Consider the following 27,007-nt stretch of genomic DNA (forward strand, 5'->3'; position numbering starts at 1 on the left):
GTATAAATACAAAATAGGGCAGAAATTTTATATACATTTCATATTTATTTCTATATAGTAGGTTTTAAATATTTTCTTATTATTAGAATTTTATATCTACATTTATTATTAATATAAACAAAAATATTCATCTTAATGCAAATATTCAAAATATTCGTAATTTCACATTGATTGGGATGTTTTTTACTGGAGTGCATCTGCATAAAATGTACAAAATTATACATAAAAAAATATTTTATATGCATTGAACAAAACACAGATAAAAACAATAGAACAAAGATAAAAATGAAATTAACTAAGGGTTTGTTATAGTGCTGAGAACACTATATTAGTACAGAAATGCAATAATCAAATGAAACATAGCGTGCTATAGTTTTTGTTATGTAAATAATTAAACGCAATCCATCATTGTTAAAGTGATAAACTTCACGAGTCTTGTCTAAATGGTTTAAATTCATTTGAAATAGCTTGGTATCCTGCGATGTGATTTGCAAATGCACACATTACAATAATAATGCTAAAAAGATATTTTGTGCAGCCCTAATTCACATATTTTTACATTATTTGTTTGTTTGTTTGTGAAAATATGAATTTTTCCAAGCTTTTGACTGCAGGAATATATAGAAAATGGGGCTTGGAGTATTTCCTTATTATCAGAATTTTATATCCAAATTTATTATTAATTTATATTAAAAAAGATTCCTCTTATAATGCAAATATTACAAATAATCACATATATTGTTATATTCACATTTTTTTACATTGTAAAAATATTTATTTAATTATTAATTGATTCTATTAATTTGTTTATTTTATCATATTAGACTTCTTTTAGAAACATAAAAGTACGCATTTTCCAAGCTTTTGACTGAAAGTGTATATATACAAAATAGGGCAGAAATTTTGTATATACATTTCATATTTATTTGTATATAGTTGGTTTGGAATATTTGCTGTTATTCTTTATTTACATTTTTTTATAAAATAAAATGTAAATTTTTTATTAAAATAAAAAATGCAAATATTACAAATATTCAAATTTATAATATTCACATACAATGCTCAATATGTATGAGTACACCCCTCACAAATCCCTCATTTAAATTAATATTTTCTATAGGAAGCTTTACAATGTTAAATTTATATATACTGTATACATTAGATTAGTCAGTACTAAAGCTAATTCTGTAGCGTATCTAACAAGATTTATAAAACTTATGATAACTGGCCAAAGTTAGTACACCCACAATTATTTTAGGGAACAATATTCAAATTAAAAAAATTAAAAAACAAAATTCAAGAGAAACAAAAGATTTATAAAAATGTTATTGATTTTTTTTAGTTAGAAATTTTTTCCTGATATTTTGCATTATTTTTATTTTTTATTTTTATAAATACATTGTTAATGTATATTATTAGTACTGTATATTATTAATTTTCACATACATATATTTTCATGAAATGTCTCTAATACAGATGACAGCAAAGAGCAGAATAAAGCAGCTGGAAGATCAGCACAAACTCTCATTGCTGTTGTTGTTGTGGAGTGATGCTGATGCATCCCATCCTTCCCTTTCAAGAACTCTCGCCAGTCTCATTTGTAAGCAGACACTTGCTTTCTGAATATATTAGAGCTTTCAGACTGAACAAACATGGCTAGGTGAACAGTCAGTCGCTGAATTTGCTTTTGCCAAGTGGCTCTAATGGGGCTTATGAGTGATCTGAAGAAACCCTTGTACTCAGTGTTTGTGTGGGACGGTGACAAGTGGCTTTCACAACGGGACCACTGAGAGTGACGTTGTGACATTATTGAAAACGACAACACTGAAACCTGTCCTGGCCGGACCTCTCAATCTTCTGAGAGAGCAAATGTAGGCTCAAAACCTCAAATACTTTTTTTTCTGTCCTCCATGCCCTAGATATGAGCAGCTTGTACTTTTTGTGTGAGCCATTGGTATATAAACTGTGACCTACTTTGGTGAATAATGGGATATGCATCATTTGGTTTGGATCGCAGGACAGAGCTTGACCTGAGCTGCACCTCCAGCACAATCTGTGTTATATACAGTGCCCTCTACTAATATTGGCAGCATTGGTAAATATAAGCAAAGAAGGCTGGGAAATGTTGGGAAAAAAGCTGGGAAATAAGGCTGGGAAAAAAGATCGCGATCTCGATTCGACCCCCTAGACGATCTTAATCCAGCATTTATACGATTCTGCCAATCATATTTTCAATTTCAGGAGAGAAGCAAAGGCGGCCCCACGAGGCTTTTCATTGTTTCACATACATTGCTTAGCAACATGGACACCTGCGAATGATGTTAAAAGAGTCACATACTGTATTTATAATGTATAAATTACCGAAAAATGTCATTTTTGTCTTCATATAATGCTGTATTTGCGGCCGCACACGTGACGTCAGCTGCTGACCATGAGCTGTTATCACAGAGAGGGCAGGTGCGCCCTCTAGTTAATGATAGACGTGTGCGCATCTAATTTTGTGAACAGAACCTGCGTATGCTGTGAATAACAGTTAATACATTTGTAAACAATATTCAATTTGTGGGACAGAGTGATCGTTTGAGAGCTGCACGCGAAGTATGAACAGCACTTAGCAGTGAAAATGTAACCAAAGTGTGCACATCATTTACATAATCATTTCACATTTTAGAGTTATGATTGCGACAAGCATTTAATATGTTTTTTCTTTCATAGCGAATGCATGAAAATAAATGTTTACAGTGTCAGTATAACTACTCTAGCCTATATAATGTTAATTTTACCAGCGAATTTAATGGTAGTCAATGACAGATTGCAAGCATATATCTCAAACATAATTCAACATCATAATTATTATAAGTAGAATAGAATTATTTATAGAAACCAGTAGACCTACACATAATATTAATATTGTTGTTTTACTATATGTTGGAGAAAAAACAATAATAATTGCAGACTCATATTAAGCTTTATTTTACATCTAGAGAATCGTGAGATAATCGTGATCTTTATTTAAAGCAAAAAAAAATCGTGATTCTCATTTCAGCCAGAATCGTGCAGCTCTACGGTACAGCATTTTCACAGCTAGTGTTTTTCAGCAAATGATAATCTTCCGGTCAGAGCTTAATGTGACTCATTTGAATTTCATACAGTTCCTTTTACAGTATCGGTGTTGTAATGTAATTATAATACATTCAGTTAATTAGACTTAAGCATTCATTTAGTTGTTCAAGCATAAAATAAGACGAAAGGCAGTGTAGCTGCTAGCATCGTCAGGAGAGTGCAGAAATTGCAGTGAAAATACTGAGGTAAAACTGTAATTTTTTGAAGACATGGTGGGGGGAAATGTAATTTAATGCAGTGCTTCTTCTCTGGTCTGAGACCCACTTTATATTGTATATCTATCAGGCAGTGAAAATCACTGATTTTTAAAGAAATCAGACCTTAACCCCCAGGGGTCTGAGGGGATTTTGGGGACCCTGAGATGTTTTGACATGCTGTGACATTTGTGCTTATTTCAGCTACTTATTACATAATGCTGGCCAACATGTATTTTCTTTACATAACAAACTGTAACTAGTAGGGCTGGGCGATTTAGCAAAAAAAAAAAAAAAATCTATTTTTTTTATAAAGTTTGACCGATTCAAGATTTTGATTTTGATTTTTTTAAAATTTTTTATTTTATTTTTTTATTGTGTTACTAGTCTTCTCAAAACATTACAACAACATGACTGAAGTAACATTCTCTTTAAAAGTAACTTTGTATTTTTCATGGCCATGTCATACAAAAATCGGTCAAGGTGTAAATAAATGTAAAACAAATTCACGAGTTAAATAGCGTTGCTGAAGATTTGAATAAGAAATATTTGTGTAAATATTGCAATTGTAGGAATACAGAGGTATTTTTTGCAAGTTTTGCTGAGCCTAGGAAAGACTGGCTGTCAGCTCGGCTTTGACTTTGTCTTCATATTGCCTTTTTCTTAAAAAGATACAGTGGAAGTAAAGAAGTGAACATGGAAACTGTAAAGCCTAATTTAACCCAATGTGTGAAGTTGTGGACGTATAGCAGGAGCAAATACAAGCACCAGATGTGTGTCTAATATAAAATTATATATTTAATCTATTTTCCTTTTTCCCCCTTTTAAATACCGATCATTTGATGTGCTTTGCTCCACTCTCTGTATTATGGTGCCTGATCTGTCTGGTTTTCAGTTATGTCCGCTAAATGACGTCATGGGGGCGGGTACTTCCATTTTAACTGCTACAGTCCCTCACCTCTACTCGTGTTCAAACCAAAAGGTCGACGTGGTTTTTCACATGGCAGGCTTTTACGTCTTTCATACATGTTGAGATCGAGTTTATCGACTTGATGAGGGAATATCTTGACAATCCGCACAGACGTGCAACAAGTAAAATCCTACATGACTTCACGCTTTAACAGGAAGTCAAGCAGGTCGCATACCAGAAACGCCACAACACGGCTCGCACATGACAGTTTAAACTATCACACACCAAACGCGCACATTCACATGACATTTAACATGAAACTAATCAGATAGCGCTCTGTGGGCCGGCTGAAATATGAACTGCTTCGTGAATTGTGGCTGGGCAGCGCTGGTGTATGTATAGAAACCTGTTTAGCATTCTAAAATCCATGGTGCTGCGCGTCGCGTTGCCGAGAGGCGCTTCTGGTGTGCTTCCTGCTTCATACAGAGAGTGAACCAAAGCGCATTGGTGCCATTATAATGTATTAAATATATATATATTAAAAAAATCGCGATTTCTCGATTGGATTCAAAATGAAATCGTCTTAAAACGTAAATTCGAATTAATGAAAAAAATTGGAAAAATCGCCCAGCCCTAGTAACTAGAAACAAATTGTTTTTTTTTTTTTGTTTTTCAAGAACTATCTCACCCTAGTTTAAAAGAGTTTAAAAAAAAGCCTCATCCTCAACAACAAACTAAAGTATCTTCAGTTTTTTTTATTGTTATTTAAAAAAAAATGGTTAAAAAAGGAAAATCATTTCCCAGCATTCTTTGCTTAAAGTTACCAAGGGTTCCATTATCAGTGGAGAGCACTGTGTTTGTGTATGTGTGAATGCCAGAGGCAGGTTCAAAGTGAAATAGCGCCTTCAATCCGTGCAGCATTGATCAGAGAGGCCTCAAGCTCTCTTTGCTTTGCTGATGAGGAACTGGAGGGGAAGCGGTGGGGAATGTTTGAGACACATGAGCCAGACAGACATTGCCACGGGCAGTGCCATTTAGATTCAGGTTGGAGAGCGGTAAAGACGAGACCCCACCGGGGAGAAAGTCCATCTGCGAGACCCCAGGTGCAGCTGACACAGGTGCTGGAGAACCCAGAGGAGCTGAGACAGCCTGCTCCACCAGACCAGAGTCTAAAAAAACTCAAACCAATGAAAAAACAAAAGCAAACAAATGACAAGTGCAAAGCTGCATGGACAAAATTATCAGCTCTAAAGTGCAGAGTGGCTTGTTTTTCTGCTGCTTACTAATTCCTTTTAGTGAGACACAAGCTGAACATTTAGCTAGAAGTCTCCAGGAGTAGTTCACCCAGGAATAGAAGGGCAAAAAATGAATGTTTATTTACTCTCTTGACATTCTCACTACATTTTAGTATCGCAACTTGTGATTGAAGCTCTAAAAGAGATTTAGGACAGGATGTTTACGGCAGGTTTTGTATAAATTTAGTGGTTTACATTGGCAAGCTTAAAAAAAAGAAGGTTTTTGTTTTTAAAAATGCTTGCTAGGGATGGGACGATAACCATTTAGTTTAGAAAAGTCAAGGTTTTAAAACCTATTTAAAAATCTAATGAACACAGCAGAAGTCAATGATTCATTTGGATTATTAAGCCTGACATGTTCACTGCTCCAAAATATTTTAAATGTTTCCTAGACCTTTGGAAATAACATATTTCCGAGCAGTAATCACAACACCATCAATCCGTGATATCTTTATATCTTTATGATAACTTAAGGTTATCATATTGTCGAAAATTACAAACTAAAATGTCGGATTGTGGTCAATAACCTTCATTTATTACAAACATTTTAATAAATGGGAAAATTGAATTGGGAAAGAAGATATAATAAAAAGGGTTCTAATGACAGTTAATCAGTATATTGTAGCTGCGCTGTAACCCTTAAATAGAATGTTTTAACATGGCATCATGTTATTCTTGTTCTAAATTTGCCTGGTAATGTATTTAATAGTGGAGGAGGAGGCCATTTCTTCTGTTTTTAGCTAATTAGTAAGTGAGGTAAACCTACAGTATGTTGTTTATTTGATTTACTTTTATTCAGGTAAGTTAGTTTGTAGATTTCTTTTGTTTGTTGTTTTGACATTCTCCAAACCCTTAGCAATGGGTAAAATTATAACTAATTGTTTAGTTAATGTTTAACTATACATTTATAGTTAAACATTGTAAGTCAACAAATAAATAAATAAAGCTGATGATGTTAATTTGTTTTTCCTTTACAGTTTGGAAATAGTATTTTGATGATAGCTCAAGAATATATTTAGCTTCTAGACACCAATTCCTATTAAAATGATGTTCTTGAAGAGCATCTTGAAACTTCAGGTCTTAAGCAATAAAGACGAGCCAGCGATTTGCCAAAAACAACAGCAAGCATTGCTGCAAAACAAATTGATTATAGATCTCGGCGGTCTCTTCCTCCTGATGCCGAGAAGACTGAGAGGGAGGTGGGGTGCTATTCCCACTGATTGTCCATTAGACTCTGCATTAATCCTTAAATGCAAAATCAATACTGAGAGGCAAATGAGATCAGAGCCCTGCTGGAGAGGGAAAGAAGGGAAGTAACAAACTCTGAGGGAAAAAAAAAACATGTGCCAGTCATGCTTTGAACAGACATTTGTTCATTTTCTTTCCTGTGTTATGTTAGAGCTTGGGGTGTTAAAGACTGGTCGAATATATTTAATCAGCAGCAATGATTGCAAAAATAAAGACATTTGGGTCATAAATGCAGTCAATCCATAAAAAATACTGAGCACGCAAACTAAAATTCGCAGATACTGTACATCTTCATGCATTGAGTGGCGCAAGTTCATTGTATTTAATTGGCTGCTTCAGGAACAGCAAAGTCTGGAATTACTTTAAACTTTGTTGTGTAAAAATGTTATCACGATGACACAACCGCAGTGAGGAATCATGATATCCAAACATCGAAATCAGTTTAACTGCAGAATGCATGAAAGACTGCTCTCCTGATCGACTGGCAAATGATTGAAAATTGGCCATTCTTTCACACGATCGGGACGTTACCTGACAGCAAGAATTTTGACAGATTATTTCAACTAAATAGTTTTAAAATAAAACTCCAGGTCATTGTTAACTTTTTTTTTCAAGCTGTATTAAAATTTTTGCTTTATGAGTAGAAATTCTTCTAGACATCATTCATAATTGCTTTCAGAGTGAGAAATAAAATATTAGTCACTTTTTAAGTTTTCAGCAAGTGCTTTACCAGAACAAGATTAAAAAATATCATAAAATAAGCATCTACAAATATAGTAATCTGAACTTTTGTGAGATAAGCAAGGAGAAAAATGTACAGATTCAAACAGTGGATAATACATTTATACAACTTGTGGCATTTTTTGCAGAAACTCTACATTTATTTTAATAAGGATCATTTTAAAATCAATTTAAATGTTCATTATTTATATTTTATGATTATTATTTACTTTCATTAGATATAATCAGAGTGGGACTCCTTTTCATCCTTGGAGTTTCAAGCCTTAGACTGGCCCACCTCAGTTCACAAAGGACTATATTAAAATAATGTCATTTCCAATTCAGTTTCTAATTACACTATCACATCTTTTTCAAGAAAACAGCTGCTTTAGAGCTTCAAATGTTAAACAACCTTACAGTTTTATATGTCTTAACAATAAAAATGAAAAAAAAAATAAAATAAAATTAATGAGGCTATGGTCAAATAAATAAATAAATAAATGAAAAAAAGTGCGACTGCGACTGCGACTGCGACTGCCGACGGCTCCGTTCGCCATGCTGGAGAGGAACAGTCTTCGCAAATGGAGCGCAGAGTGGGTGTCATCGACTACATCTCTCATCTGATTGGCTGAAAGCTACGAGTTGCCCCGACTCTGCCAGGAAAGTCTCAAAAATACACACACACATATATCCAGGGGGAGTCGTACGTGAAAGAGGATTTGCACATTCTCATTCAGGATGAACTCGCAAGTTTTAAACATTCAACACTTTTTGTACACTCTTATACATTTGCAAATGGTGTTTTGCATTTGTGAAATGTATTTTATGAAAATGTATTTTTATTTTGTGCATGTGAAAATTTTTTGTGAATATAAATAAATATTTTACGCACGTGAATTTGATTTTATGCACATGAATTTGGCTACGCATGTGTACATCGTGTCTTTTGCGTGAATTACTTTTGAGTCTTTTCTGACTCCATATGTGTGGTCACGTAATGTGCGTTTTCATCGGACCGAGGGCTGTTCAGAAATGCTAGGTAAAACACAGTGTGGATGTGGATCATTTTCGTTCTAAAATGCCATTTTAACACTAAGACGTATTAGTGTAAACGGGGTCAAATGTGTATTTTTCACGAGCGGGTTTGCGACGGGGGCGGGGCAGAGGATCGGTGATGCCGGCTCAGCATCGTGTTGTCTAATGGCCATCGGCGATGGACAATTACATCATCTATCGGCCCAACCCTAGTATTTAGTTAACTCATTACCTTCAACACTGACTTCAAAACTCTTTTCAAATGAGTAGAATTAACTTTTAGTAAATTGAAGTAACTACACTTATTTCATTTGATAAAGTTGTCTGTTGGGTTTTAGTGTATGTTTCCATTTAAAAATACAAAATAAATGTGTGCTCAAAACTTGAATATTGACGTTTGAAAGCGTGAGACGTGGAGCATAGATGCTTTTGACCATTTGGAGATCATTAAAAATAATAAAATGAAATGGTTACGGTGTTTTAACATGACCAAAACAACATTTCAGAAGATTTACAATGTGTTAAGCCTGCTGTTTTGTCCATTCACACACATTTTTATCATCACTTGATCTTTTATAAAAAAGTCACATGAGTTTTTTTTAATGTGCATGCTGGAATTTGCTCAGTAAACATGTTTCCATTGTATTTTTTGCACATTTTTTCTTATCGAATAAAAAGTTTATTCTACTCGGTTATGCGGATATGCTTTTAATGTGCATTTTCAAAATTTATGGCATCTTAGCATTTCCATAATCTAATCCAGTGGTTCTCGAACTTTTTTCACCAAGTAACACCTCAGAAAAAAAATTGTCTCTCCAAGTACCAGTTTTAAAATACAGTAGCATAGTATGTCTAATTATGCAGCTAAAGCTCTGCACAGTTCCAAAACACTGCAGATGAATTCCTATTATCAAGAATATTTATTATTGTCAGCCACTTTAAACTTTATAAATAGTTTGAACATTAAATGTGCTTACAGGTAAAAAAAAATAAAAATAATAATAATGTTTAAATTAAAATGTGCTTCTAAAAGTTAATTAAAATGGCGCTGTTCCTAAAAAGCAAAAAGAAAACTGATGTACTTAAATGTAAAGTATTTACAAAGTAGCCTATTTATCAGAACCTGGAAATTTTCCTTGGACCTCTTAAATATAAGCTACATGTGATCATATACTTATTTGTATATCTTTGAAATCTAAACATTAACTTGAATTTGAACATATGATTTGGATTTACATATTTAAATTAGAAATTAAATCTGCTTACTGTGCATTAGAGTAGGCTTTGTGTGTCAGAAAAGTCATTAAACTACCTGTCAACATTGGGATTTAAAAGTATGGGATACGCCCCCAACAACCGGTACAAACATTAGAAAATTGAAATAATGCAAAAGGTTTAGCCTATTAATATCAATTTACTGATCACATCAGTGTGATCGGATGCGTCAACGGGTTAAAAGCGTGTTAATTTTTTTAACTTTAATTATTCATCGATTCCTCAGCTTACCACTAGAAGGAAGCTTGCGTACCACTAGTGATACACGTACCACAGTTTGAGAACCACTGATCTAATCTTTTTTTTTGCGCATATTCCAAATGCACTTAAAAATAGGTGGACGGAAACACACAGTAGATAATAGCCTTCATCTTAATCTTACTTTAAATGAGTGAACAATTAAACATTACTTTTCTTTATAAGCTTAAATATTTAAAAGAGATTATTCTGAACAATGCCCATCCCTAAACCCAGCCTCTTCAGAGACAACTAGATACTTAAAAAAAAAAAAAGCGAAGCCTGCCTGAAAGTGTTTTTATACCATTGTAAATACAAATGAGCATTGCTCAGTATAGCACAATGGAACGCTTTGTAGTGTCGGGTGGTTTTCAATTGCAGGACTCACCGAGTCCGAGTAATGAGCTCACCGGGAGATGCTGGTGTTGTCATACACAGTGTGCTGCATTATGTGCTTATTTCCGCTCGTTTCTGCGGTGTGTGAGTTTGTGTATGTACTTGTCCTCTGTTTGACAGAGCTGCGGTGCGTCCATCTGTTGCAGGTTTTGATGTCTGTTCATGGATAGCCGGAGTGCGCACATCAAATCACATCAGCTCGCACACAGATGGCAATGATCAAATCTGCGGAGACGTTTAGGGTTAAGCTGCGCTCATGGCCGCGAGGAACCATGTGACCCCTGCACTGCAAACGCTCATTCGTGAGACAAGAGGATTTAGAGATCTAACTATAATCAAATAAACAAACCGATGCATGATGGGAAAAATGCTGCGATAGTAACTTTTTGCCTTTTCCATCTCGTTTAAAAACTGTTGTACGTTTCTTTATTTTGTTGAACGCAAAAGAAGATATTTTGAAGAAAGCTGAACATTTGTAACCAATGACTTAAACAGAAGAAAGACAAACAAGTGTGAGTATTGTAAATGATGACAGAATTTTCATTGTTTGGGTGGACTGTCCCTTCAAATCTTTTAAAACTTGTATATGTATGTAAATATTATATAATTATTATTTCATGTTTTCCATTTAAAGTAATTTTTGTAGGAGAGGGCACAGGAGAAGGGCAAATTATTCAGGAGGATTGTGCTCCTCATACGTCAGCCTCCACATCAAAGTTCCTAAAAGCAAAGAAGCCGAAGTGCTGGGCCAACCCAGTCACCAGACATGAACATGATTGATGACAGAATTTTCAATGTTTGGGTGAACTGTCCCTTTAAAAAGAAGACATGAATGTTTCTTCTTCTTATAAAATTAAAATTTTTAAATGTTTATTATATAATAATATTAATAGTATTATTAAAATATGTATTATTATTATTTATATTTTTTTATTAATTTGATAAAATTACAACTTCTTAAATGTTTGTTGTATAATAATAATAATAGTGTTATTAAAAAGGTATTATTATTATTATTATTATTATTATTATTGATATTTCATTATTCATTTTATAAAATTACAAATTTTAGATGTTAAATGTTTATTGTATAATAAACATTTAACTTTAACTTATTAAATAATAATAATAATAATAACTTTAATTTATTGAAGTCTGTCATATCTGTAAAGGAGAGCTGTCTCAATCATAACACAGCTTTTTTATTTCAAATAAAAAAATGCAAAGTAAAATAAAATAAATACTTTTTGTTCTATAGAGAGCCAACTCGTCCTTTTCATGAGTTTTATTTATTTTGGCTTTTGCAGTTTAATTCACAGAATTTCTACACAGTATCTTGTATACTGTAAACTCGCATACTTTTTGGGTTACATGTGGAAATTTTTTTCCCTCATTTAAAATATAAAACACGTTTTCAGGTATTTTTCTGATCACTTAACTTTGTAGTTAGTTGTTTTAGAAAATAAAATAGATTTTACAATAAACAGTACACTACTTGACATCTTGTCAATGATCCCAGTTTTAAGAGCAACAAATAATAACTTCTTTAAATAATAAATTCTAGTTGATCATTTGGGAAAAGTGGCAGAAGGTAGATTTTTCCAATGAATCATCTGTTGAACTGCACCCCAATCAACACAAATACTGCAGCAGACCTATTGGAACCCTGCATGGACCCAAGATTCATAGAAATCAGTCAAGTTTGGTAAAGGAAAAATCATGGTTTGGGGTTACATTCAGTATGTATGCGATCAAGACATTTGTGCTGCCCATTACATTACAAACCACAGGAGAGGGCAAAGTCTTCAGCAGGATAGCACTTCTTCTCATACTTCAGCCTCCACATCAAAGTTCCTGAAAGCAAAGAAGATCAAGGTGCTCCAGGATAGGCCAGCCTAGTCACCAGACTTGAATTTTATTGAGCATGTGTGTCTGGCCTAAGATGGAGGAGGCATTGAAGATGACTCTTGATGAACTCTGGGAGTCCTGCAAGAACGCTTACTTTGCAATTCCAGATGACTTTATTAATAAGTTATTTGAGTCACTGCAGAGATGTGTGGATGCAGTCATCCAAGCTCATGGGAGTCGAACACAATATGAATATTTTCCACTGCACCATGACTTTATATTCTATACTGTTCATTATTTCTGTAAAGTGACAAGACTTTTGTTTAAGCAGAGTCAGACCTTACTGTCATAATTAAATAATTAAAAGTCAAGGCATGATCATATTTAATTTTGGTAAAATAAGTGTAATCTAGAGGTCTTTGCCTTTTATATAAGACACTTCTGATATAAAACAATCAATTAGAAGTCAAGTTATTATTTGTTGTTCCTAAAACTTGGATTGGCAACAAGACTTTTTGTTAGTTAGTGTACTGTTAGCATGTACGTTCATTGGTAATTTATGTTTCAAGTATGTGCTGCAAATATCACATCATTAGCCCTGGAATTGCTGTAATGTTGTGAAATGGTATTACAGGTTTATAATATCGAGTCAGTTTATACATTATAGACAGTTATGAAAAACATTAAGAGATTACTGAAACATTCAGTTTTTCTGGATTTTGCTGGATTTTTATATTTGTTTAATTAAAATATTATTTTTGTTAAAAATATTGATAAATATTAAATATTGTACCTTAGATACAAAAATAAGACCATATAAATGTACTTTAAATAAACAGGGCATGACACTATAATCAGTAGCCTACTTCATTGTATTTTCTAAGTAAATGCGGTGTAGCATTATAAAAAAAGTTCTGTTTTTATCGCATCAATGCAGAATCGTTCAAAACTGCATCGCAATGCACCAAGAAAAGGTTATTATATTATTCAACAAATAAATGCAGTTTTCATGAGCATAAGAGACTTGCTTATAAAACAAAAAATCTTCCACACTTTGGACTGATTCTATGCATCTGTGTATTTGCTTGTCCATAGGGGTGTAAACACCTGCATCTTTGCCTGCACAGCAGTCTAATTTATTTATAGTCAAAGAAACATGAAATCACACAAGCGCCACTTTCATTTGTGGCTGCTGTTTGGAATGTGAATAATTTATTTCTTTATTGTCGTTCTTCATGGGCCTTTGTTTGAGCTCATTACCCTGTGCTTGTCACTCTATAAGGCTGTTTGTTTGTTTCTTGAGGACTGGCACACCTTGAAAAAGTTCTTTCGGGGTCTGGATTATGATTAGGTAGCTCTTTATTTACGGTACAAGGTCAGGAGAAACTGCTTAATCTAGCTAAAGCAGGACTTTTGAAAGCTGTCATGAAGTCTGCTCCGCAATGTTGCTTATTCGGGTCACAATTGGCTTTTCGTTTGGAGATTAGTAAATCTTAAATCGATGATGCTGCAGTTCTTCCAAATAGAGTCTTGTGGGGAGGTTGTGGTCAGAATGCAATTATGTACATTATGTGGTTAGAATGAACTTGTTTTTTTCCGGCTGAAACACACTAAAAGTATACTTCGTCTTACTGTGTGTGTGCATCTTAGGGTAAGTATTTACAATGAGGTATGTTTTAGGTTAATACATCATTGCATTATAGGTCAAAGATTGCTGAAACACTGCAAACACAGTGCATCCAGAAAGTATTCATAGCGCTTCACTTTTTTCACATTTTTTATGTTACAGCTTTATTCCAAAAAGAATTAAATTCATTTATTTCCTCAAACTTCTACACACAATACCCCATAATGACAATGTGAAAATGTTTATTTTTTTTTTAATTGTTGCAACATTTATTACAATTAAAATACCTGAAAAATCACATGTACAGAAGTATTTACAGCCTTTGCTCAATACATTGCTGATGCACCTTTGGCAGCAATTAGATCCCTCAAGTCGTTTTGAATATGATGCCACAAGCTTGGCACACCTGTGTTTGTGAATTTTTGCCCATTTCTCTTTGCAGTACCTCTCAAGCTTTATCAGGTTGGATGGGATGCGGCAGTGTACAGCCATTTTCAGATCTCTCCAGAAATCAATAAGTTCAATAGGATTTAGGTCTGGGCTCTGGCTGGGCCACTCAAGGACATTCACCAAGTTGTTGTGAATCCACTCCATTGATATTTTGGTGCTGTGCTTTGGTTCATTGTCCTGCTGGAAAATGAAGCATTTCCCCAGTCTGAGGTCAAGAGCACTCTGAAGCAGGTTTTCATTCAGGATGTCTCTGCACATTGCTGCATTCATCTCTCCCTATCCTGAATAGTCTTCCAGTTCCTGCTGCAGAAAAACATCTCCACAGCATGATGCTGCCACCACCTTGCTTCACTGTAGGGATGGTATTAGCCTGGTGATGAGTGGTGCCTTTTTTTCTCCAAATGTAACGCCTGGTATTCACTCCAAGGAGTTCAATTTTAGTCTCATCAGACCAGATATTTAGTTTCTTATGGACTGAGTGTCATTCAGATGCCTTTTGGCAAATTCCAGGTGGAGAGTGGCTTCCGTCTGGCCACTCTACCAAACAGGCGTGATTGCTGCACAGATGGTTGTCCTTCTGTATAGCTGGTGCTTAGACAGAGTGACCATTAGGTTATTGATCACCTCCCTGACTAAGGCCCTTCTCCCCAATCACTCAGCTTAGATGGCCGGCCAGCTCTAGGAAGAGTCCTGGTAGTTCCAAACATCTTCTACTGACAGATGTTGGAGGCCACTGTGCTTATTGAAACTTTCAGAGCAGCAGAAAATTTTCTGTATCCTTCCCCAGCCTTGTGCCTCAAGACAGTCCTGTCTCAGAGGTCTACAGACAATTCCTTTGTCTTCATGCTTGCTTTGACAAGCACTGTCAACCCTAAATTAAATCATTTATTCATTCCTTCCTTTTCCTTCAGCTTAGTCCCTTATTTATCAGGGGTCACCACAGCGGAATGAACTGCCAACGTTTCCAGCATGTTTTACACAGCGGAAGCAAATACCCTTTCAGCCACAACCCAGTACTGGGAAACACCAATACACACACACACACACACACACACACACACACACACACACACACACACACACACACACACACACACACACACACACACACACTCGTATACTACAGCCAATTTAGGTTATACAATTTATTGTTAGTGCATGTCTTTAGGGGAAACCAGAGCACCCAGAGGAAACCCACGTGAACACGGAGAGCATGCAAAATGCCAACTGGTTTAGCTGGTTATAATTTTTTTTTGGCACATTTGTAATTTATTAAACATTGAACTTATTTTTAGACTCTTATCATACAAAATCTGATTGAAAATGATGTTATATATAATTTATTGGTAGAATTTATGCCTCTAGGTATTTATTTTGGGGCCCTCAGATTAAATTTGGCCATAAGCGGCCAATTACTTTGCATATTGGTTAAATTTGCCCCTGCTGCTGACATAAAATCAATCTGCTGCTACTATTGTATCTTCTAAAGCATATGATTAAAATATAGTCATTCTAAAAGTTAAAACAACAAAGTGACCCCCCCCCCTCCTTTCCCCCCTTTGGGAACCACTGATATAGGACACAAAATGCAGTATAAAAATTTCTGAAATATCTGTGCTAAAATTAGTCTGGTCATATTTTGATTGATCGGTTACTCGATTGATTGATTGATTGATTGATTGATTGATTGATTGATTGATTGATTGATTGATTGACTGATTTATAACAGATTGGTAATCTACTGTACTTGTATGCAGCTGAAAGACAAATCTTTTTTTAAGTACTGTTGAGCAGCCACATGATCGTACAATACATAATCCCTTTAGATGTTTCTTTTACTTGCTCTTTTATACATGCACTACTAGATCTTATTTATACATTTAGGGAAATATCACACAGCCAGTAACTTTGATATCCCTCTTCAAATAAACAGCTCAAAGCATTTATATCCTAGATCTTAACCTTTTGCAAAGTCTTGTTATACTTTACCCAGTCTCTGACAGATTGAACCCAGTTCTAATATTTACAGATATTTACAGGGACAATCGTAACAGCATTAGCTCAAATGTCAGCTCCCCCCCTCTTTAACCTGTCCTCTGAGGTGCACCGACAGTTATCCCGCACTCATCCTCCTGTTTTCCGCTGCTGTTTTCCTGTAATCCCATAAAGCTTTGCTCGGCTGAAAGGGTGATGTGAACTTCATGCATGAGGTAATCACCTCACTGGGTGTGTTTTCTTTTTCCTTTACTTTGAGAAGGAGTAAAGCCAAAGAGAGAACGGGAGAGGACTATTGATCGTCATAAAGCCCGGCTCTCAGCTCAGAGATAAGACGCTCACTTCACTTTACATACTTACAGACACTTTCATAGCAAGCACATTGAAGCAAAGCCCCAAACAAACACACCCGGCGTAAACATCACAACTGCAAGGGTTGTGTGGATGTAGAGAGGCTTAGATTTGCATTGCATAATATGAAGATTTCATGTGTTGTTGTGACGGTTATTGCTTTTTGATGAATAAATCATATGCATTCAGGTCGACAGTTCTCGAGATTGTTTAGACTGTCAGTCTGAATTACATTTTTGTGCATATCCAATTGGAATCTGATCATATTTGGTATGTCTTGGAATATGATTTTCATAAATCTGTTTCTAGATACAAGCATATATGTGGTTTGAAATGCTATTTAAATGTCATTTCTGGAGTGGTTTTCAGTCCCTTTCTTGCCTTAGGGGGTGGTTCACACAGAATGCATTTTTTTTTCCCTTTCCAACGGGCTACTTTTCTGTTGTTTTACAATGCAGACATGTGCTTGATGGACATGTATGACCTTTACATCTTTTAAAATTCGGCACATATGCACACAGCTTGACACTGTCAAGTTAAAAGATCTTCAACTTTCAGACTCAGCGCTGCTCATCACTGTCAGTTCCAAAGCAGTGGCTCAATCAAATTAACTTGGATTAAGAACAACGTTTGCACGTTTCGGTTTACAGTAGATAAGTGTTTGTATCCAGATACCCTTGAGCTTTATTATGTGCTTTTTTTAAACTATTCCTGGGTGCTGAAACTCACGTTTAAGCAAATGCATGCTTGGTATGAATGAGCTCTTTTAAAACAAATGCATTGTAGAAAACGTGTTTTTTTTAGAAATTCTTTCTTTCTGGTCTATATGCATCTCTTTGGATGTTAAGAAATGGCAACGTAAGCCATGCATAACTGCTTTGTATGCATGCCTCTTAAAAACATGTGAAATGGAGATCAAAAAGCAGGATCTGAACACATTGAATCTGATCTGATGTTATGTGGAAAGTCAGTCATTTAGATCACACTTCAGTAGGATACACACATAATTGGATTTGGCCTGATATTGTCAACCTAGGCTCATTATGTTCCCAGGACTACATTTTTGAGAATCACCCAATATGTACCCTGGACTACACTGTCTTGCAGTTTTTGTTTTCTCAGATCCACTAGAGGGCGCGGTGTACATCTCAAATACGTTTTCTCATGCGTGCCATTTCTCGTAAATCCACTAGGGCCGGCTGTATACCTTTCAGAGAATATTAACATCCTCCTTGCGAACGTAAGCTTGACCGTCAACTGACCCATATATTCCTTTCCTAAACCCATCCAATAGTATTTTTTATGGTGCTTCTTTTTTGCATTTTCTTTTCTCTGGTTTGTGGAACCATTCTTGCCTGGTTTTGAACCCAAGTCCACTCCACTCTGCCTTCCAAGTCTGGTGCCGTTCACTACCTCGCAAATTAGTCACTCTGGAAAACATGTCTATATGAAGGAAGTAGTCAGTATTATTGCCCCATAGAGTTCAGTTTAACACATAAAATGCAGCATATGTACCCGCAAGTACAGGTTTCTCAGTTCTCAAAAGTGTACACCAGTGCACATTTTACCAGTGAGTCTGTGTTGGATATTGTGAACCTTGTCTAACATACTTTTGTTACTGATTCTTGCTGATATGTGTTGATTTTTTTGGGTGGGGACAAAGATGATTTTCAGTATAATAATGAGAGATGAGATTACATTATAAATAAATATATCAAGTTAAATTGAATACCTTTTCTTGTTATTAAAAATAATGGTAATATTAATTAAATTTGATTTCTAACATTAGTACACAATCTGAAATATTTATTGTTAATTTAACACAGACATTTTACATAGCAGTTCTTGTTTTTATTTGGTCCAAAATCCTGAAACTTGGTTTACAGATTTCAGTTTTGAATGTGATCTTCCTTTTTCGGGCATCGCTTTATGGCTACGGGGTTTTGTTTTGATCATACGAGTCATTCGATGTTTTTATACTTATTTTCTGAGACAAATTAGTTTTGATAAAGACCTTCAAATTATTCATTTAATTTGATAATCGAGCTAGTGCAAAATCTGAAATGTTTTTGATTAATTTAGCATAATATTATTAATGCAGCATTTACTTGCTTTTAATTAGCTCAAAATCCGGAAACTTTGTTTGCTGACAGGTTAAGATTTTCATATTTTTGAAGTGTTAAATTCAGTTTGTTTTTTTAATTCTAAAGGGTTTTGTTTTGATCACATCTGTCAGATGAGGGTTTTAAACTCAATTGTTAAGACAACCATGTTTTGATAGAACACAATCTAAAATATTTATCAGTTTAACATCATGCAATTTCTTCATTTTTATTCATCAAAAAAAAAAAAACCCTTTCCTTGTTTACAGGTTTAAATTCTTGTATTTTCAATGTGATATCCTCACTATATTGTTACATTAGAATTAAAAGGTTCTATCTGACATTTTTGTCAAATTAGCTATTCACATATTATTAAATGACAACTTATTTACATCATGTGATGCTTTTTACATTTTAGTTTTATCTAAAAAAGTTTTATTTACAAAATCTAACTCTAGTTTGGCTCTATAAGGTTCCTTCCGTGAGCCAAGCAGCATTTTGAATGCACGCACGAGGACCAATCAGGATCAGCTTACTTTGTCATTCCATCAGACTGCTCCTTTATATTAAATGTGAAATATTTTTATTTAGTTAGTAAAACATTTTTTAGATTTTATTAAACATTGTTAAACTACTAATTTGCTCATTGTCTGTTTTCTTGTAATAACAAAGCCCCATGGGCGTGGTCGCATTAAAAATAATGATCTCAGACTGAGAAACTAGACATAGTGTTGGTTTCATAATGATTATTTTATCAAGCTATATTTGTTTTTAACACGCACTCACTGCATTTAAAAGTAGACACTTCAGGCTTTCTTTAATATATGTCTCATGTCTGTGTGTTTTGTTTCAGTGCATTATATTGACACTTTCTAAAAACAGTTCGCCGAGAGAGAAAAGAAGGAATGCGTACACTGTTTATTTTCCTTATTTTGCAAAAGCACACACGATTGTTGTTATTGTGAGTCTACACACAAAAAATAAACACCTAACAGATTTGATTGATGTATTGCTCTTATCTGTACGATCAAAACTGAAAGTGTAATTTAAGTTCTTTCCGGAGTTATTAGGAGAAGACGCCTCAAAACGCGGATACACTGTTGCAGACCCCAGATAGTTAAAGTCTTTAAATTGGATTTTAAGCCTTGAAGGGCTACTAGTTAACTTAATTCATGGAGTCTTAATGACAGTAATAAATATGACCTAATTAATTACATAAAATAAAATCTGCACACGACAAAATATTTAGCAGTCTTTTATGCTTAACTTGAACAGGAAAAAATTATTCATTCTTAAACATTAAATAAAGCAAAAGTTGAACTTTATCAAATATCAGCATATTGCTACAACACCATTTTTTAAATTAATGTTTACAAAGTAATGCTTCAATTAATGATCTGCCAGATAAAACCCTGTATTTGCAAGTGGAAAATTACTTTTTAGAATTAGGTTTTATCTGCATTTGCCGTTTTTTTTACCCCAATTTGCAGATCATTTACATTGAGTACATTTAGGGTCTCTGTCATGTTTATGTATGAAAGAGAAGTTACACACACATTGTTTGCTAAATGGAATGCAAAAACTTTAAAGCTTTATATCACAAAACATTTAAAATGCTGATTGGTGCTTTTTTTGGATGAGGAGTTTGGTTGTCGGAAGCTCACAAGAAATAGTATTTTATTGTTTGTATGTTATTTATTTATTTATTTTTATTATTATTTTTTTTTTCATATTTATATATGTTTTGTTCTAATGTTCTTTTTTTAAATGACTTGTCTATATTCTAGAATATATTTTGTTTTATCTGCCTTTCCAGACACTTTGTGACCAATTGCTCACCCAATATTAGTACTTATAGATGGTATGATGTTTTCCTTTTTTCTTTGTTTTTTTCTTACCTTCATCTGTCTTTTGACTTATTTACTTATTTTCAGATTTTTAAGGATTACTACAATTTCTATTCCCACACAGTCCAAAGACATGCAGTACAGGTGAATTGAATAAGCTAAATTGGTTGTAGTGTATGTGAGTGTGTGCAAGAGTGTATGTGTGTTTCCCAGTGATGGGTTGTGGCTGGAAGGGAATACGCTGCGTAAAAGCATGTGATGGATGAGTTGGCGGTTCATTCCGCTGTAGCGACCGCTGATTAATAAAGGGACTGAGCCGAAAGGAAAATAAATGAATGAATGACATATAAGTTCTAATCCCATTGCACTTTTTTTTTTTTTTTTGTAAAACTTGCTTTTAATTATGTCTATAAAAGCACATTGTACATTCATTTTGATAACCTTAAACATGTTATGAAAAATAAATAAATAAATAAAACGCAGCAGATAGAACCTTATAATTCCAAGGTGACAATATTTCCATCAGGTTTGTTTCAATAAAATGAGTCAAATGAGGATTCAGTACTCATTCAATATGATTTAGATTTGATACCTTTAATAGATTAGTAACAACAGTGACATTAAAAGCATCTTGATTCATTAGCAGCAAATCTCTTACTGTTGAAATGTTTATGTCTTTAGTGGATTTGAAATGCATCAGCTTGACAGATTTAGCAGAGGTTTTAATGACACTAAGGATTTCAATAGTCAATTCTGCGAATGCTTTTGGTCATTTATGTAACATTTATAAGAGACGCTTGCATAAAATCTCTAATGTGATACAATCACAAGTGCTGCTGACAGAAGATATTTAAGCCATTGTATATAATAGCGCTAAACAGACATGAACTGGAGCAGAGTTTGCCCCCTGCATTGGTTAAAGCTCCAAAACAAAAGGCTATTGGGAAAAAAAACACATATCTGGATCAATTACTTTGAGTTCTGGGAAAGAGAGATTTCCAGAGCGCTAAGCCCTGGTGCCATGCAACTGATGGACAGCTCAGGTGGAAAGAATGAAGGCCTCAGCCCTTAATCGCACATTGAATGGCAGAGCGAGTATTTCAGCCCTGGGCGGTGTGTTGGAAAGCGCACATCACAAACATGTTTCATCTGATCTATCATTGGCGTTTTGCTTTTGATGATGCTGAGGGCTGCCATACTGTACTGTACATGAGTGTGCTATGTTATGGATGTTTTGTATGTAGTAAAAGCATCAGAATAACACTGATAACTCTTAATAATTCATGTAATCCAATAATATGATAAAATAATGGTGTTTTGTGAGGTCGCGAATTAGGGTTGGGTCGATTGATGATGCCATCGTCCATCGCTGATGGCCGATAGACATCACGATGCTGAGCCGGCATCACAATCTTCCTGCCCCTAACGCAGCAGCAACCCCGCTCGCGAAAAATATACACTTAGGCCCTGTTTACACCAGTACGTCTTAGTTTTAAAATGGCATTTTAGAATGAAAACGATTCACATCCACACTGTTGTTTCACCAAAAGCCCTCCTTCCACACTATATCACTGTAAACCCACATCATGTGACCACACACACACACACACTGTCATGCGCTGCAGTGTAGGCTATCTGCACATCTGACTCTGAGCCCAAGCAGTCACCCCAGAGAGCAGTGCACGTCGGACAGACTATCAAGGATGTCCTGCTGATCGCATCTTGTTAAACATGATATTTAATTAATCTTATCTCTATCTAACAACTCTTCTGTCTTTTAAATCTATCAGGTAACGTGTCACAGTGTTGGTGCAGTACTTCAATCTTTTGCTTTCACGCTTGTACTTATTAATTTTAGCGAAAATCTCAGATGCTGTTGATTGTGCACCTATTTTACCAACCAAGTTTGTGGGCACCATTATAACTAGATCACACTGCCTATTTATGCCAGAGTCCTGCGGAAAGAGTGATTGACAGTTGGTAACATCACCCAACCCCATAACGAATGCATATCAGTTTAAACATTATGTATCATACAGTGCAAAAATCGTCCACTCATTTGGTCATAACTTGCTCATACTAAATTATTAGACCTGAAAATTTTAATTCTTTTAAAAAGATTTCCCAAGTGATGTTTGGCAGAGAGATTTTTAACTCATTTATAAACATAATAATGTTAACTAATTTTAAAAAAATTATTTCTTTTGTCTTTGCCATAAGTATGCTGTTTTGCAATATACTTATATTCAGCTTAAAGTGCAAGTTTAAACGCTTAACTGGGTTAATTAGGTTAATTAGGCAAGTCAAAAAAAAAAAGAATTAATGGTTAATAATATTGAGCTTAATATAAAAAAAAAAAAAAATAATAATAATAATAATAAAAACAGTTTTTTATTAAGAGTTAAAATTTTCCCAGGAGGATTTTTGCAGGTACTGTGAAATTTGTACTAAAATATTGAAAAAGTATATTGGAAATAAACAGTTTTTGGTGAGATGCGTTGGCGCAGTTTTAAAATAAGCCATGTCAATAAAGGCTTTTTTATTTATTTAATTTTTTTTCACATTTTTCAAGTGTTTTGGTCTGACTTTCGCTGTTTATTTCGATGAATCCCTTACCCAAAAAGCACAGACACTTTATTTAAGCTATCCCTAAGCACTTTTTGTTTGATTTTGTACTTTGAAAATACTGTTGAAGTCAGAATTATTAGCCCTCTTAAATTATTATCCCCCCCTGTTTATTTTTTTCCCCAATTTCTGTTTAACGGAGAGAAGACTTTTTTTTTAACACATTTCTAAACATAATAGTTTTAATAACAGATTTATTTTATCTTTGACATGATGACAGTAAATAATATTTTACTACAGTTTTTTTTCAAAACACTTCTATACAGCTTAAAGTAACATTTCAGAGCTTAACTAGGTTAATTAGGTTAACTAAGCAGATTAGAATAATTAGCGAGTTATTGTATAACAATGGTTTGTTCTGTAGACCATCGGGGAAAAAAAACATTGCTTAAAGGGGCTAATAATTTAAACAGCTTTTATTCTATCCAAAATAAAACAAATAAGACTTTCTCCAGAAGAAAAATGATTATCAGACACACTGTGAAAATGTCCTTGCTCAGTTAAACATCATTTGTAAAATATTACAAATATAAAATATAAAATATATAAAAAAAAGGGCAGCTAATAATTCTAACTTCAACTGTATTTAAAAAAATACACATTTGAATGGAGGGCTAATAATTTGCCTTTAAATGTGCATGACAGCCAAGTCTCATTATAGTGTATTAGCAGACAGTTAGTAGATTAGTAGAGGATTAGTAGAATAAGCCAAGATTTAGTTACAATGTTACTTACAGACAATAGACTGTCTGTTGAGGGACATTCATTAAATGTTGCAGTATCTACTAATTAAACAATTTGACTTATGAGTGTTAGATGACATGTCACACAGTTACTTAATTGGATAGTTTACCCAAAAAGGACAATTCTGTCACCCTTTACTCACACAATATTTTGAAAAGAGCTGGAAACCTGTAACCATTGACTTTCATTAGTATTTGTTTTTCCTAGTATGGAAGACAATGGTTGCAAGATTGCAGCTTTCTTCAGGATATGTTTTTCATTTTTGTGTTTAAAAGAAATAAACTAATAAAGATTTAAAACCACTTGGGGAAGTTTAACTGTGTGTAAATTGTTATTTTAGGGTAAACTGACCCCTCAAAGCTAGTCAAATATCTAAAGTGGACCATTGAAATAAAGTGTTACCTTTTTATTGCTGTAAAATATGAGGGTTTAACTATATGTTTCTAAATGTGTCTGCTTTTGGACATAAAATGCCTAATTGAATAGTTCTGTGTATATTACCATGATAGTATTATGATAGTATCCACCATGATAGTGGATCAGGTTTTTTTCCCCCTCTTTCTCTTCTTTTTATTGAAAATAAAGTTAAAAATACAAAATACAAGGCATCACAATTGTGCAAAACTGACATAAATTTATAAATAACCCTCGGTGTAACATTATTTTATTGTTGCAGTTCATTTTACAATATTTTATTGTAAAATATGTATTGTGGAAATAGCGCATATGCTAGAAATAATATCAAAATATTATTTCAATCAATTAAAATAGGTCATTAACACAATGAAGGATCACCAATGCTTCCATCATGTGATGTTTGTTTGAGGCAGGCATGCTAATGGTGGGTTTTAGAGTAGTTTTGGTCTGACACGGTGAACACAGTGTGATTTTTGGCATCATGGCTAAAGGTCTGGGGCTATTGGAGCCGTCCAGCTCATTGTTAACCCTGGCTTGCACTGGCCTAACAGTAGCAAAGCTGCTAAGATATTTACACTCTTAAATTGGACTGACTCAAAAGTACCCCTTTACAAAAAACTAAAGATCAAAATTGTATAGAGACAATTGTCACACAGATTACAGTAACAGTTAATTAGCAAGAAAAATATGAATCAACATTTTGTTTCAGTTATAAAGGAGCCGGTCATTTTGTTTACATGCTGTAAATGCATAATAGTGGTCAGGATATACGAGTACACCGCTAACTGCTTTAATTTAATGTTTTCTATAGGATTCTTTACAATATTATACTTGTGCATTTACATTAGATTAGTCGGTACTGAAGCTAAATCTTGTGCTTATATAACAACATGACTCACGATAACTGTCCAAAATATGTTATTTAATTATTATTTTTTTTAAAGAGCAAAAATTAAGAGAAACAAAACAGATTTACAGTTTTGTTGAAATTTTTTTTTTTTGTGTGTATTTTTTTGGCAACACATTTGCATAAATGTAAATGTTTTCTTTTTCTATCTCTAAATATGTTTGGTGACTAAAATATTGTTTAAAAAATATATCTGTTTAATAAACCTGTTTTTTAAATGCAACAAAATATAATACCTATATTCATTTTCAAAATGGGTTGACCTCATTTGTACTGAGCACTGTATGATTTTGAATGTCTGAACCAAGTTTACACTTGGTTTACAAAAAATTATAATATTCAATGAAGAAGAACTTTCCTGAACTGCTTTTTGAAAAAAAAATCTGGTTGCAAAGTTTTTTTTGTTTGTTTGTTTGAACTTTTTTTTATTATAGACTTTTCTTGTTATTATTTAATGTCAGTTGTGTTTTTATCTTGTTGTTTAATCTAAACACAGCACCGACATATACCCTCACCGGCCATTTTATTAGGTACGCCTTAAGCCTGGTTTATACTTCTACGTCAAGTGACCGGTGTAACCCACGTCGCATGTAATGCGCGTAGCTGTGCATTTATACTTCTGCGCGCAGTCTCTGTTTGTCTGCATTAACACTTCCGAAACGCTAGTTGGCAGTGAGGTGTAAATGTTCCTCTGTGTCAAGTTTCTTCACCTGTGTTTTGCTTTTCCTGAACACTACCGGGATGTACAAGTGGCTCAAACTCACTCATTTTGAGGCAGGAACTGGCGGACGTGCAAGAACTTTTACTATGAGGTAAACACAAAACAAAACTTTCCATCCGGAGCTCCTTCACGGGACTCCACACTTGTAAACAATCGCTCCATTGGGCTCGCACCATTCACATGGCTCTCGGTCCCGTCCAGACTCGTCAGCGCTACCAAGCCGACCAATCACAGAGCTTGCGCTACGCGTTGTTGCGACATGTAGTTACATTTTTTTAAGAGGTGCACGTCAGCGACGCCAACGTTTGACGCAGAAGTATAAATCAGCCTTTACTAGTAGCAGGTTGGACTCGTTTTTGCCTTCAGAACTGCCTTAACCCTTTATGGCATAAAAACAACAAGGTACCGAAAATATTCCTGAGATTTTAATCCATATTGACATGATAGCATCATACAGTTGCTGCAGATTTGTCTGCTCCACATCTATGATGCGAATTTCTCGTTCCACTACATTCAGCTGTATAGGATTGAGTTCTGGTGACTGTGGAGGCCATTTGATTACAGTGAACTCTGTCATGTTCAAGAAACCAGTCTGAGATGATTTTCACTTTATGACATGGCGCGTTCTTCTGCTGGAAATAAGATCAGAAGATGTGTACACTGGGGTCATAAAGAGATAAACATTCACAACAGTACTCAGGTAGGCTTGACACAATGCTCAGTTGGTACTAATGGGCCCAAAGTGTGCCAAGAAAATATCCCCCACACCAATACACCACCATCATCAGCCTGAGCCATTGAAACAAAGCAGTCCATGCTTTCATGTTGTTGACGTCAAATTCAGACCATAACCTCTGACTGTCGCAGGAGAAGTCGAGACTCATTAGACCAGACAACGGTTTTCCAATCTTCTATTGTGCAATTTTTGTGAGCCTGAAGA

The 27,007-nt window shown here is 34.5% G+C and overlaps 1 protein-coding gene across 2 annotated transcripts in view; it reads left to right on the forward strand.

Annotated features, from left to right (window-relative positions):
* lrfn5a (leucine rich repeat and fibronectin type III domain containing 5a) overlaps nucleotides 1-27,007 on the forward strand; it is a 116,645-nt gene that overhangs the window by 38,471 nt on the left and 51,167 nt on the right. The window lies entirely within an intron of this gene.

This window comes from Danio rerio, chromosome 17 (genome assembly GCF_049306965.1).
Source record: "Danio rerio strain Tuebingen ecotype United States chromosome 17, GRCz12tu, whole genome shotgun sequence".
Taxonomy (NCBI): Eukaryota; Metazoa; Chordata; class Actinopteri; order Cypriniformes; family Danionidae; genus Danio; species Danio rerio.